Source organism: Mytilus edulis, chromosome 13, assembly GCF_963676685.1.
Source record: "Mytilus edulis chromosome 13, xbMytEdul2.2, whole genome shotgun sequence".
Classification (NCBI taxonomy): Eukaryota; Metazoa; Mollusca; class Bivalvia; order Mytilida; family Mytilidae; genus Mytilus; species Mytilus edulis.
Genome location: NC_092356.1, coordinates 44004903 through 44019796, shown reverse-complemented (window position 1 = coordinate 44019796; position 14894 = coordinate 44004903). Strand labels below are relative to the sequence as shown.

The 14894-nt window shown below is 30.6% G+C and overlaps 1 protein-coding gene across 3 annotated transcripts in view; it reads left to right on the top strand.

Moving 5' to 3' along the window:
* LOC139502170 (orexin receptor type 2-like) overlaps positions 1–14894 on the top strand; it is an 89960-nt gene that overhangs the window by 36175 nt on the left and 38891 nt on the right. Inside the window, exon 1 of one of the 3 annotated variants that reach the window (XM_071291551.1) lies at positions 2685–2792. The exons of the other annotated variants lie outside the window; for them this stretch is intronic. The gene's annotated coding sequence lies outside the window, so the exon portion shown is untranslated. Of the gene's footprint in view, positions 1–2684; positions 2793–14894 lie in introns of those variants that run through there. 3 annotated transcript variants of the gene reach the window in all.

Sequence of the window (14894 nt, the reverse complement as noted above, 5' to 3'; positions counted from 1 at the left end):
GTTAAACTTAATTTGGATTTGGCTAAGAATGTGTTTTCTATACATTTAAAAGAGGGACAAGAAGAATAAAGATAAAAAACAAAACAAAACAAGAGGGACCTTTAAACTCGAAGATCGATACTAAACTTCCTACGCCATGGCAAAAAAAAAGACAAACAAACAAATAATAGTATACAATACACAACATAGAAAACTAAAGACTACACAACACGAACCCCACCAAAACAAGGGGTGATCTCAGGTGCTCAGAAAATGTAAGCAGATCCTGCTCTACATGTGACATCCGTCGTGTTGCTCATGCTATTGCAAACCCGGTAAAAAATGTATAAGGAACATATCCGATATCATCTGTGAAAAAGATATTCCATAACGGTCAACCAAGTTGCTAAGATCGATACACTTTTAGATGACATTGATCATTTTATTTGTATTGAAAAAAGTGATATTGTGGTCATTGTTGAAATGTTATGTTAAAATTACCACATTTTTCGTTTACTTAGTTTTATTTTCAGTAGATTTAAGCAATCACTTTACACCCAACAGGCATATATGGTTTTAAGGGTTTTGTATCATTATACAAATATATTGAATAGTTGACTTAATTTCATATACATTTACTTGAAGATATATGAGAGCTCCCTTGTCGCGGTATTTAGAATCTATCGTGACATCATTTTAAAGTGAATGTCAGATGCTAGGTGTACTAATAAGACCAGAAAGGGCAACTGAGTTATACTCTTTTTTTTTAATAGGAAGTAAAATAGGTGAATAGTGACAGACTATGTCGTATTCCTACTTAACAGTTTGCCATCCCATAAAAAAGAAAGAATTTATGGTCAATTTATCTCTTACTTACATCAAACGTACAATAGGCTCCGGTACATTGTAAAACAAGCCCTGCTATACATATTGATTGTATGAATCTCACTTTGAATAAATCTGTTATCCAATATAGACTGTCATCCACTGCTTCCTTGTTACTGGTATTTAACATCAAGCTCCCAGGGACTGTCTTAGTATTTACAGGATTAAATAATAACCTATGTTGAAACGGAAATATTATTCGTCTATGTAATACGATTGTGTCAGAATCAACAATAAAACTGTTCAGTGATCATGCTCATTTGAAGTTGCAGGGGATTTTTTTTTACAATTGACGCTGCGGCAGATTAAGACAACGTATTTTTAATAAATATCAATATTACGGTAGGCAGTTGTTGTCATAAAAAAAGGAGAAAATACTTGTTTGCAGGCTAGTTAGAAATTTGAACGTTAAATATTTTATTTATCATGTCTCATGGTAAAACATTTTAATACGAATTAAATTTTAGATATTTTTATAATTCTTTTAAAAGAAAACAACGGAAATTACAACATCATTTGAACAGATCATCTGTACCCATCTTTTACAAGCAATTTGTTCAAACATACTTTTTTAAAATTTAATCTAAGACATACATACCTTACATTTGTAAATGTGAAAAAAGTAGGTAAATCTTTAAAATATGCATATCCACAATATGCTTTGTGAAATTAGTATGATAACAATAACTAACGTGCGACTCCTCGATGAAAAATTCACCCACGTCTATTTTTTCCGAGGGTATGGTTTGCCGAACTCTGCTTTGTACTTAGTTTTGACCGCCGCGCAAAATTCGATTTTTTAACGTGCTTGTTTACAAGAAATGATCCGCATTACGACATATCACATTGCAGGACAAATATATTTTTTAAAAATTTATATTTTTCAATTGACAAAAATTCAGATTTTTTTTCACAATGTCATCTTGAAGTACATTAGGAACCATTGGTCTTTACATTTTATGGAAATAAGCTGATCTTTATACTTGCCTTTGTACATGAAGAAAATAATTTAAGGTTGACTCAATTTTGTAGTAAGAATATAAGAACTTCTATTGTTTCTTACAGAGGAATGCAAATATTATAGAGATGAAATAAGATATTATTAAAATGGATCAGATTACTTATTTTTAATCCTTCATTTGGTGTATTTCCATTAATTTCAACAAGGTTTTCCCTGGCAGCTGAACTAGCAGACAATTCTTCCATCCGTTCTTAAGATTAAAATGAGCATGGATCGCTAAGTAATCTTTGTATCGGAAGTAAACCAATCATAATTAGAATAAAATTATATACAACGCTTTTATTAAATCTAGAATTCTGATGGATTATAGGCAAACAACTCTAGTATGTAGACCGCCTCGATCCATAATCCGAAAATAATAGTGTTTTTACCATAGGCAACAAACTTGCTTGTTGATTCGACACATGATTAATGTTTTCCTATTGTAAATTATAAAAACTTATTTTGTTGCCATGGAAAATGTTCAAATGTCAACTAACTTAATGATCAATCACTATTCGTTTCTAATACTTTGTTTCTTAAGTCAGACATGAGGTTAAAGTCCCTTAAATGAACTGGTTTCCGTAATTATAGAAATAAATAAATACATCGCCTTGGGTGAGTTACAGTATGAAAATAAGGTCACTCATTCTTTATTTAATGCCTGTACGATCCTTGAAATCAGCTTTAAAAAGAATCAATGGAATTATAATATGTACCACAAGCGCTAGGACAGGCCTTAATTTACACGCTACTTCAAAAATAGTTTCTATTTGAGAAACGTTCGTTTCAATTAATTTAAAACGGAAATTACTTATCCAGGGTTTAAACGCAGTACTTTTTATGTTTTCCAACTAAAAATCAATTTCAAAAACGGAATGACATTATGAAAACGGAAGAATGCGCTAATCAAACGAAAGCTGACCAGGTAAGGCATAACATTTAACTTGCTTCTATTGTTTCAACGGGATGTTTATTTTCCGTGCTTTTTTGTCTTTAATCACATTTGAATATTGGATATTGTACATGGCGTAATTAAATCAATCAGATTTTCATTAGATTTCATTAAACGAAGAATTGCTCTAGCTGGGTAAGCATGCTTTAAATATTTTACATATTTAAGCCATTTAATTGTATATAAATTGAACACATGATATTTGTTTGCTTTTTTAAGATTTTGATTTATGTTTTCTCTCGTGATTTTTAAATGTAATTCAAATTTAGATTTTCTTCTCAATCGTCAGCAGAGATACTAAATTCAGAACTGAAAGCAATGATTATGTATTGTAAAAATCGCTCAGACTTTTAATTTTGAACATACAAAAAGATAGAACATGTGATAACTAAAACAACTTATTTCATCATACAAAAATGTGTTTAAACTGAACTTGATCAGTGGGAAATGTATTCTATATATCTCTTGTGTTAGTGCCTTGTTGAAACATTGACTGGAAACCCTACTTTAGATTATATATACTAGTTTTAGATGAATAAACATTTTAATTTTTACTTGGAAATTTTTTATTAGTTAAATAAAATGCAAGCATGACTTTTGCAGTTGTCTTGAACAGGTTATCACGCGTGAACTTTTGTTCCGTGTTGGAGTTTTAATCTGTGAATTTGAGACGAAGAACAACAATACAAGTGATGTTCTATTGGATTGGAATATGTCAAGTGTATTTCAGGATTGTGTGTGATGAATTGAATACACTGTGAATTCCATTGCATAATCGCAACTGCAATTTCTAGTAACATTGAGACCAGAATTCTATATTTTCAAATCTTTAATAGTATCAAATGCTAGTTGTTTTATGTGAACGTGAACGTGTATTAAAAAAAACCAAAAATTATGTATCGGTGTTGATGACATCATTATACATACACACTATTTATTGTTCTGCAGCCCGGTCCATAAGCGATAAACGGCCCGACAGGTACCAGTGTTCAAAAGATTAAAACAAGTATTCCACATTATTGCAAGTACTAGTCATATACATGAAGTTTGTAAATTGATTCGTCAAACGCGAGTTTAGTCTATAAAAGTTTCAGTAGTGGAACCAAGTCTAAAGTCGGAAATCCAAATAAAAGCGAAGTTGAGGAGCACTTAAAACCTAATATTTTGAAAGTTTTTACGGCTACGGCTATAAATATATATGAATGGACGTAGAAAAAAGTTAGTGTTTTGGTTTTTTTTTTTATTATTCTATAAACAGTTTAATATACAAAAAGTATCTATGATAAATAGCTTGTCAACTAATACATGCTGACTACAGGGCTGATGTTACACAAAGGAATGCATCGTCCACCAAAAGTTGCATCAAACCACATGTCTTTAAATCTAATCAAGCCATTACAAATCTTTAAAAATAATATTGTCATCGGTAGTTTAAGCTGATTTTTTCGCCATTTTAAAAGCACAATAAAAATGCGTAATTAAAGGAATACCAGTGATTATTTCTTTCGTAAAAAGTCAATTTTATTAGTGTTGTAGCCCCATAATTTACTTTAAATGGCGTTGAAATTGTTGAGTTAGGTAAATTAGCCCAATAAATGACAGTCAACATGATTAATTGCCTTGTAGGAGATACATATACACTGCACATGCGGTCTTCGGGGATTTTAATCTCATAATTTTAAAAGTACACCAATAGACTTCTTTTTTTCTTTTTCTTTTTTAAATTAGACAGATTTTTTTTTATTGTTTGAAGGGGATAATTAAATCCTGACATTTAATTGCCTAATTCTAAATTAATCAACATAGTTTGCATCGAACTTTACTGTTTGATCTGGGACAAAAATGAACAATACATGTTTTAAAAGAGGGACGAAAGATACCAGAGGGACAGTCAAACTCATAGATTGAAAATAAACTGACAACGCCATGGCTAAAAATAAAAAGACAAACATACTATTAATAGTACAGAAGACACAGCATAGCTATATAGAAAACTAAAGACTATTCAACACAAACCCCACCAAAAACTGGGGGTGAACACAGGTACTCCGGAAGGGTAAGGAGATCCTGATCCACATGTTGCACCCGTCGTGTTGCTTATGTGATTATGTGATTACTCATCCGGTAAAAAGTCTAATTCGGTAGATTGTATTTGTGAAAAGGGAAGGGCATTGTAGTTACGAAATAAGGAACATATCCGATATCATCTGTGAAACGGTTATTCCATAACGGTCATGATGGGTTAAATTACTCGAGACGATTTAAAATAGAAGGGACGCCGAAAAAAATCATGTATGACTGATCTACACAAATATTTCCAGACTTGTATCTTCTTTTCAAATATATTTATAAATTCTCGAAAATTAATAATTTGCATCATGTACACCACTAAAGAGCCAAATGTGATATGGTATTTATTAAAACCAAAGAAAGGAATGAAAAAGTACAATTATATATTTTATTCAACTTTCTATACTCAGTGATTTATTAAAGGGAAAAAACTTAATGTCTTTCGTCTGAGAGTTATCATATGACCACATGTCTTTAATATTTTGAGTCACGCCAAGTCAAATAGAGACGGTGCTAAGTACGTAAATTGCAAACGAAACCTGGACTGGCAGATAAGAAGTGATTTAAATGGATTTGACAATATTGAGACTAGACAACTGCCATTGAAGAATTCATTACATTAAGACACAGATTTTTCTTCTAGCACTAAGAAATTATATTGAAATTGTCTCAGGCTAAGTATATTTCGCATGTCAAGTTTCCATTTTCGTCGGAGATAGCATGTTATACATTATCTTGTAAATGATGCATCCCCTGTACATCAACTCTCTAATATGTTGTTAAAGGGTGCAATTTATGAGAAAACAAAAATCAATTCAACCTCGTAATGAGATCTTTGTTTTGCAGTCAATTAATTGAAATCTCGCATCATTATATTTATTTTGCATCTTAATGGTTTAATACTATGGTAAAACTAATAATTTCATTGCCAAAGAATATAAAATGGTAAAAGGTATATAACAGAAAACAACAAGACATATTGGTGTTATTACACTATGGACTTGGGTGGTAAACGTTGGTTAGATCATATAGTACAGTGTATGTAATCTCTTTTTTACTGAACAGCCAATCGCAACCATTTGTTTATTGATATACAGTCAAAACATCATTAAATATCAAAAGTAAAAGTAAAAGTTAGTTATTTGTGTAGTAACGCATAGTTATCTTTCATAATTCGCTGATATGAAAAAAGATATGATCTTGACAAAGAAAACCGCTCAAGACAATTAGTTGAATGGCCTCACGCTTCGATTTTGTTATTGCATTTGTTTATGAACATCCATTTCTTATGTGTTTTTAAGTGACATATCTATAATATACTTATCCATTTTTAATGCAATGTACTCTAAGTAAAGGTTACTAATGCCACACGTACTGCCCAATACATAGTTCATTGGTTTTTAAACCAGTCACTGACAATTGCTGAAAATGACTTTAATAACATAAATGGTGTACTAGAGTTTATATTTGTTTTGTAATAACAACAAAAAAAACAACGAGGAAGGGCATATTGAGTGAAACGTTACATTACATTTATTTTGAATTTATTTACTCGTTTACTTTATATTGTACATTATTTCTATTATGTTATTATTGGTTGCAGTTTTTTTTTTTATTAAAATCCTTCGTCCTTTGTACTTGTTTAAAACTTGATTCATGTGCAATAAAATCTCATTTTCAGGCTTTTTCCCTGTTGTCGTAACTCTGTGCCTTTCTGTAAAAATGTAAAGCAGATTAAAACATTTTCTATATTGTTCAGATCGGGATTTATCCAAATTCTAAATTACTTTATGATTCCTATTCCTTGGGGTTGACAGTAGTGACCTTGTTTTTGTGAGACCAAGAAGTTACTTCCTGTTCATACTACGCCGGCGTGAAGGATGCAGTGGAGGATGAAGTTCTGTCAGCCCCAGGGGAGTTGTTTCGGACATTATTCCTGATAGAATCGATAAAATTGTCGGTAATAGTGTCCGAAATATCTCATTGGGAATCACACAATGCCTGAAATTGAGACTACCTATTTTTTTTCATTTAGTCTCGTTTTGATATTTGTTTCATTTGCAATTTTTGTTTGTGCTTTATAATGTTATATTAGTAGTGAAAATTGGTCATTTACCCCATAGGGAATAGGAATTGAAATTTGAGAAACGTTTCCGATAAAAATTTATTAAACCAAATTAATATTAAGTTTTTTGTATTTTTAAAAGTCTACTGACTTCAATTTTTAGTGTTGTATCTTTAGATAGTTGTTGTTTGGTGTTTTTATTTAATTTTCTTATTATCTGTATTCCGTTTTTGTGTAAACTAAGACTTTTATTTTGAATAGTTTATACTAGTCATGAGTCAAGGTATAACGGTATAAAATAATAAAGACATCCAAGTTAAGTCCGTAAAAACTGACAAAATCTAACGTCTTAATTGTAAAATCTCTCTTTTTTCTCCGCAATAGGCTTTTAAAAAATAACTTATCAACTGTGATTTCGGAGAATTTTGTGGAAATAGAAGAAGTGGCATTTATTACCTTTCAAACCTTTACTTTCATTGATAAAACACAAAATGGACTCGTCCAGTTTGAAGGTCATTGAGTTACTGTACACAATCATGCATGTTCTGATTTAATCAATATTCGTGTATGAAAAGCATAAATAGTTTGAAGGTAAACGAATAATAACTTAAACCAATCAAATTGTATAACATTGAATAACAATGACCAGTCCACACCATAACAAGTGATAGGGGTAAATTGGGTAGGGAGAACATATCAGATATTTTAAGTTCATTATTTTGCAATAATTAATAAAAAAATTGTCAACCAAAAGTTTTGCTATAATTTCGTAAACATGTCGTCCTCTATCGATATAGTTTTTGGAACTTTCAATTGCGTATTTAAGGCAATAGAAAGTTTGGGCTTCAAAAGTCTACATAGTTATTGACTTTATACAGAAAATTCGCCCTTTTAAAACATCAAATGTTTCACAAATAAATAATGACTTCAAAGTAAAATCAATCTTTAAAACACTGCAAAAAAATTCATTCTGAGTGATATAGTGGTATTGTCATAAAGTGCGCTGGAATGAACAGTGGTATAGCAAACATCGAATTCCCTCACACTATGTTATCACACACCACGCACTATAAATTGATTCGTTCTTTAAAATTGTTTAAAACTCGGTCTGTTGAGTTTTATTCAATAGCATGATAAACAGAACACCCTTGAGATTAAGACTGTACATTTTTATCTAATATTAAAATTTAATACACAAAACATTAAGTCTGGACGTAGTACATAAAACACAGTTTAATGGAAAAGCTTTACAAAGCTACAGCTGTTTAGATCTCGCTTGTGTATTAAGGTTTAAGTTTAATAGTAAAGTAATCAATGGACTGGCATTGTTGCTGAACTTTTAGAAAAATAAGTTATATTCATTTCCTGTGTCTGTAAAAGTAGTTACATTATAGCAGTACCATTCAAGTTTAGCATTAATTTAATTACATTACTTTTATGGTATTTAGAAATCAATAATGTTCTTTGATATAGAGAGATAATGTTTAGCAATGGGTTTTTAGATTTTTCATTTGAAAATTGTAGTTATTTCTATTTTCCAATCACTGTTCGATCAGGATTTTAGGTATTTCCTATTTTTCTGCTATGGATTTGCGTTGATATTTCCGTTCGGTCTCAGATTCCTATATTCTGTTGTATTTTTTAGCTTCTCTTATTGTTGTACTTATATCATGCTTTTCCCTAGGGAACAAGCTATCCTGATAACAAAATATTGACTGGTCTACCCGTACATTTGACATTTTTACCTATCATGTCTGTTTTTTATGTTCACACAAACATGTCGATATAATGTAATGTTATGCTACTGGCATTAGTGAGAGGTTTAGCTACTTATAAAGCCAGGTTTAATTCACCATTTTTTACATACGAAAATTTGTGTTTAAGGTAAGGAACAGGACAATTGTTATCCATTTGTTTGATGTTTTTTAGATTTTCGTTTTGCCATTTAATTACGGACATTCCGGTTTGTATTTCTCTAAGGAGATTTTTAGTTTTGTTATTTTACTTTGCACATATTCACCGTAATGTTAACATGATCTTATTAAAAAAGTTACAATTTTATGTCTTCTTTTGAACTTTATATAATTCTCTATTGTTTTTGGTTGTTATCTTGATTTGTATCCGTCTTACTAGATTTAATAGATTTAAATATCAATAAACTATTGTGTTCCTTTAATTTATTTGATTTTAAGTGATAAAGTTGCTCTCGAAATATCAGTTAGAAAAATGTCATCTGTTATTTTTATTAATTTTGAAACATGTGCGACAAGAATTAACAGAGCGATGAAAATATTCATACAATTTTTTTTTTTTTTTTTTCAATAAAAAAACATTATTTCGACGTGATTTTTTTAAGAGTTATATTAATTATTTTTTTTTAAATTTATGTGCATTTGATTTTAATTCTGACTCTAGTTTTATTATTCTTTTATCCTCTGGATTTTCATATTTCATTTGATCATACTAGAATGCACCTTTTAACCTTTATACCATAATTTAATATTCAAAGGAACTATAAAGCTCGTTAAAACAGATTAAGCAAATTTGTAAACCATCGATGCTATATTAAAATGTGAAAAAGTTCCATACATTACACAATGTGTTGGATTAGGGGGAAATTAGAAACCTTGCATTCCAAGATGAATTAGTTAGATGAATCCCTAGAAAATTGGAGTCTTGTTTGATCATCCATCAGAAGGAATTACATACGCTTAATGTAATTATAATGAATGTCTTTTGTAGCATGTCATTTGAAAAAGAAACTCAGACTCTAACAATTGATCTATTTCTCTACAGATAGAGTGGGTGATATACATTTATTTAAATTCATTTCGTTTTGTTTTAATTTAAACTTGAATTTCACACATCATTTTTCATATTTAGCTTTGCTGATTTGTAACTGACAAAACTTTTGTCTATCAATTAATTTCACGGTTATTTATTTAATTGTTTTAACGTTGGGGTGTTATATCACTGTTCACAATAAGGGATTGTTAAGCGATCATTAAGCAGATAAAGGGTTAGCTCCTTATCCTTTTACCTACGATGCAGAGTTGTCTCATTGGTAGTTCTAAATGTGTCTATCCCCATTCAGGAAGTTGCCGTCTGTTATATTTTCTCTTTTGGAGTATTTCACACTTGTTTTTATCACAAATCCTTTAAAGCTTTCTGTAAGGAATTATTTCTATTTATTGTTGAAGCCAACCTCGTTGTCCTTCATTTTGTACATCCTTGTTCTTTGTATGGTCGGTATCTCATTAGTAATTTACCTCGTTTCGTATTGTAAACTATCTTATATTTTCTTATTTCAAGTTGAATACGCGACCAGTCCTTGTGTATTGCAGAACAATATAACAAAGTATCATTAATTTTCTGTAAGAATTCCAATTAGTCTTGGACAGTTATAACTCGTAAAAAGTAAGATAACAAAAATACCGAACTCCGAGAAAAATTCTTAACTGAAAGTCTCTAAGCAAATGGCTAAATCAAAAGCTCAAACACATCGAAGGCATAGATGACATGGATACATTAAGGGGCATGCTATGTTTTTTCAAACTAAAATTGTGACAGAGACCTGCAGAACTGATCGTCAATTTATTCGCTACTGTAACACACACTTTGTTAGTTAGAATATTTGATAAGTATGTTAAAGGGCGTTTGCATATTCTTTATCATTTTGACATGCGCAGAGAGACAGACATCACACTGATTCAAACATAGTTTTTGCAACCATCCGGGTTCATAGTTTAACGGTTTAATTTTAAAAATAAATTCGACTGAAATATCAGAAAAGTTCTTGGCTTCTTGTAATATCTTTTTCAAATATAAATTCAGTTTTACAAAGCATGAGTATATAAATCCCTAAGAAAAGATGAGAAGGTAAAAGTATTTCGCGAAACTTTAAACAACTGTCATAATAACTTTAAAACCAGGTTTAACCCACGATTTTCTTTTTTTAATAATGTCTGTGCCAAATCAAGCATAATGTGACAGTTGTTTTTCTTAAGTCTGATGAGTGATATAGTCTAACGATTTTGTCAGGTATCATGGACTACCCCATACCTTAAAATGCGGTATTTTTGTCAATTATTTTCTTCTCTTTTTTTTTTTTGCTTTGAAAACATGGCTTGATTATCCCTTTTCTTAAAGAATTTTCAATATCAACGACAAAGCATTTTATCATGTTTCACAAAAGGTTTAAAAAAGACACTTGTACAGATTGAGTTTTTATTTCTAATATTAAGGCAAAATGCTAAAAGTCACTGCAGCAAAAATTAATATATTTACAGTATTTTGTCAAACTAATCAACCATTCAATCAAATCAATAATGACAAATACGTAATCATTTTTCCCGATGCATGCATATTTCATGCGTGGTACAATTGCTTGAATATACATCTATCAGCTTTTGTAAATAATTTCAGGGCGAATTAAATGTCAAGGGATTCGTGAAATATTTCGTATATAATACTGTGCATATAGAAAGAAACCTTAATTCTAAAAGATGAATTACACAGATGAATCCTAAGAAAAATTAACGCTATGTTTGATCGCCCGTCGAGAAAAATGAGATATATTTATAGAGATTAACATCAATCTTGCTTTTCAAATCCTTGCCAATTCATTATTATGTAATTAATGTGATGAGAGGTTGCTTACTTGTTGATAGTAACTAGATTTCATTTGTCTCGTGCAGAGATATTACACTTTGTTTTTAGATGGAATTGTTTGAAGTTGTTGGATTGAAAATCCTAAAATGATAGGTTTATATGTTAATGCAATAAGATTCTGCAGATTAATTATTTTTTTGGTAATATTACAATTCCAAGATAACAATAACTTTCGGTTTTATGATTTGAATGACAAAACATGTTGTCATGTTATAGGAAAGAAAGTTCACATCGGTATATATGATTATATATGATTACATACACCTTACCTGAGATCACCCCTAGTTTTTTGGTGGGGTTCGTGTTGTTTATTCTTTAGATTTCTATGTTGTGTCATGTGTACTATTGTTTGTCTGTTTGTCTTTTTTATTTTTAGCCATGGCGTTTTCAGTTTATTTTCGATTTATGAGTTTGACTGTCTCTTTGGTATCTTTCGTCCCTCTTCTACCACATCAAACATCAATGTGACAGGTACTCATTTGCAAATGAAACACAACGACATCAAGAATACGCCTAGAATGTTCAAGTCATCAACTAAGGAACAAGCGATCTAAATCCAGCAAGTCCAGTTCTCACAATCACTATTGGTTAACAAGCTATTTTAAAAGATCAAATATGTATTTTTGTATTCATAGAATGGGTGCTTTATCATTTCATTTGTTTTGATACCAATATCAATTTCACATACTAGTAAAATAAAACAGCTATTAATTCAACTTCGTAATGAACCGCTTTTCTACACTATTTTTGGTTTATCCTTCCTAACTCTTTTGATTCGAGCTCCTCTGATGAGCCCAGCTTAAACGATAGAACATTTAAACACAAGACCGATTCCAAGGTTATTTGATAAAGGGGACGTTCCTAAAAAAAATTAAACCAAACGCTCGACTGTTTCGACCAACGTCATTACTGAATTAACCTGTCATAATTTTAATTTTATTTTTAAATTACGAAACGTAAATGGTGCTTTAGACTTGGTTTCATAGCTACATAAAACGCCCACTTGTATGCCAGTTGTTTATAGTTCCGTTATATCGACAATATTGTATGAGCAACACAAACATACATAATTGAGGCCCCTCATGGGGGGGTCCTAGTAATCACATAATCACCATTGTTTTGCCAATATAATCACATAATCATTAAATATTTGCTTATCTTTAGTAATCAAATAATCATAAACTAAAAATACAGTCCTAGGTAATCAAATAATCATGAAATATTTGGCTTAATAATCAAATAATCATGAAATATTTGGCTTAATAATTAAATAATCATTAAAAAAACGGCCAAGTAATCGCATAATCAAAAACCCCATGAGGGCCCTCATAATTGATTAATGTGACGATAATTGGGATCCAGCAGTGTCTGGTGACTTATTTTTATATATCTTAGAAAACTGTGTTGTATAATATTGGAATAGTAATCACTGAGATGTTTTTATATATGATTAGCCAAATGATCCTAATTTCTTAAGATTTTATGGAACTTTTAAATAGTCTTTTAGTATTGAGAAATTTAAAATTGGTTAATACCGGTAACCAGTTTGTTCTATAAAGTTAAAGTTCAAACATTCTCATCTTACCAGCAAATCTTGCTTACTTAATATTTTACTTCTTTGGTGTTGTGTATCAGATAGTTATCAAAGGTACCAGGATTATAATTTAATACGCCAGACGAGTGTTTCGTCTACATAACATCTACATAAGACTCATCAGTGACGCTCAGATCAAAACAGTTAAAAAGCGAAACAAATACAAAGTTAAAGAGCATTGAGGACCCAAAATTCCAAAATGTTGTGCCAAATACGGCTAAGGTAGTCTACTCCTGGGGGTAAGAAAATCCCTAGTTTTTCGAAATATTTAAAGTTTGTATTACATGCTGAATTGAATGTCTTTGCAAAGAACATAAATCAGTTTGTGTTTCTGTCATTGAGCTATGTATATAAAGGGTATTTTTCAGTTAGTTTGTTTAATTTACTAACTTATATATTTATATGTTATCATTTATTGATTTATAATTTATATACTATATTTTGCATAGTATACTAGTAGCACTTTACGGTTAGTCGAGTGAACCCTTGCTAACTTAACCATTTTAGAGTGAGGGTTGGGATTACGCTAACATCTACCACATTTTGTATGTTTGTGTCTGCCTTAAGTCAGAAGCCAGTATTTCAGTAATTGTCGTGTGTTACTTTGTAACATATTTGTTCGTTCATTTATGTGTACATTAATACGGCCATTTGTTTTCTCGTTTGCATTGTTTTATATTTGTGATTTCGGGGCCTTTTAAAGCTGGATATGCGCTACGGGCTTTGCACAATGTTGAAAAACTTACGCTTACCTATAGCTGTTAATTACTATGTCATTTGGTCGCTTATCGAATTTATACAACATCTTCTTGTTTTATATGTTACAAACACGTAAATGGAGCATAAGGTCATAGCAGATGCTTGATATTTTTTCAGTACAAATACAAAAAAGCAACATTTTAACTAACAAAGATTCATTTAGATTAAAATTGAACTAAGCTGACGAACGTACTATTAAATCCATATAATTGGCAATCGATAAATTAATTGAAAAGTGCAAATGTCGTAGACTAGTTTTACCGTTTTAATGGTAGTCATTGCGACTGATGAAACGTAGAACAACTACTCATATGTTCACTTTTGTTATACGTTTCGCATTAATTGTGAGTAAATGAAGTGGAAACTACGAACTGTTGTGTTTTCTTTATTCACACTGGTAACGAGTTAAAATGACCAAAGCTCGTCTTAATGAACTCAATCTATATTATTCAAAAAGCCAAAATGGTATAGCATTTACGACTGTGCAAAATAATTCAATTCGTATTCATGCTACATTACTTCATAATTAAGGTTTTAGATTAAACTATCGTCATGTGTCATTTGCAAAAGTGATTTGTCAGCAATTATTGACGCCGGTTAAATCTATTTTCCGGTGTTCAGATAACCGCTTTATCTCGTATATGTAAACTGTAATGTACTACTCTTTTTTTCTGTTGTTGCCGTTCTGTTTTATCATTGTCAATATCTATACGATGAACTGATATTCAACAACATAATTAAACAGAACAGTTTTAAAATTAGAAATCATTAGGAGAGTACCATCAAACTGCAGAACAAGTTATTTAATGCTGAAATTTAAAGTTTAATCTTTTTTTAATGAGGTGTTTTTACACGCATAGGCTTCTTGAAATGAAATATATGTATTGTAATAATCGTTTCAGTACAAAATAATTCA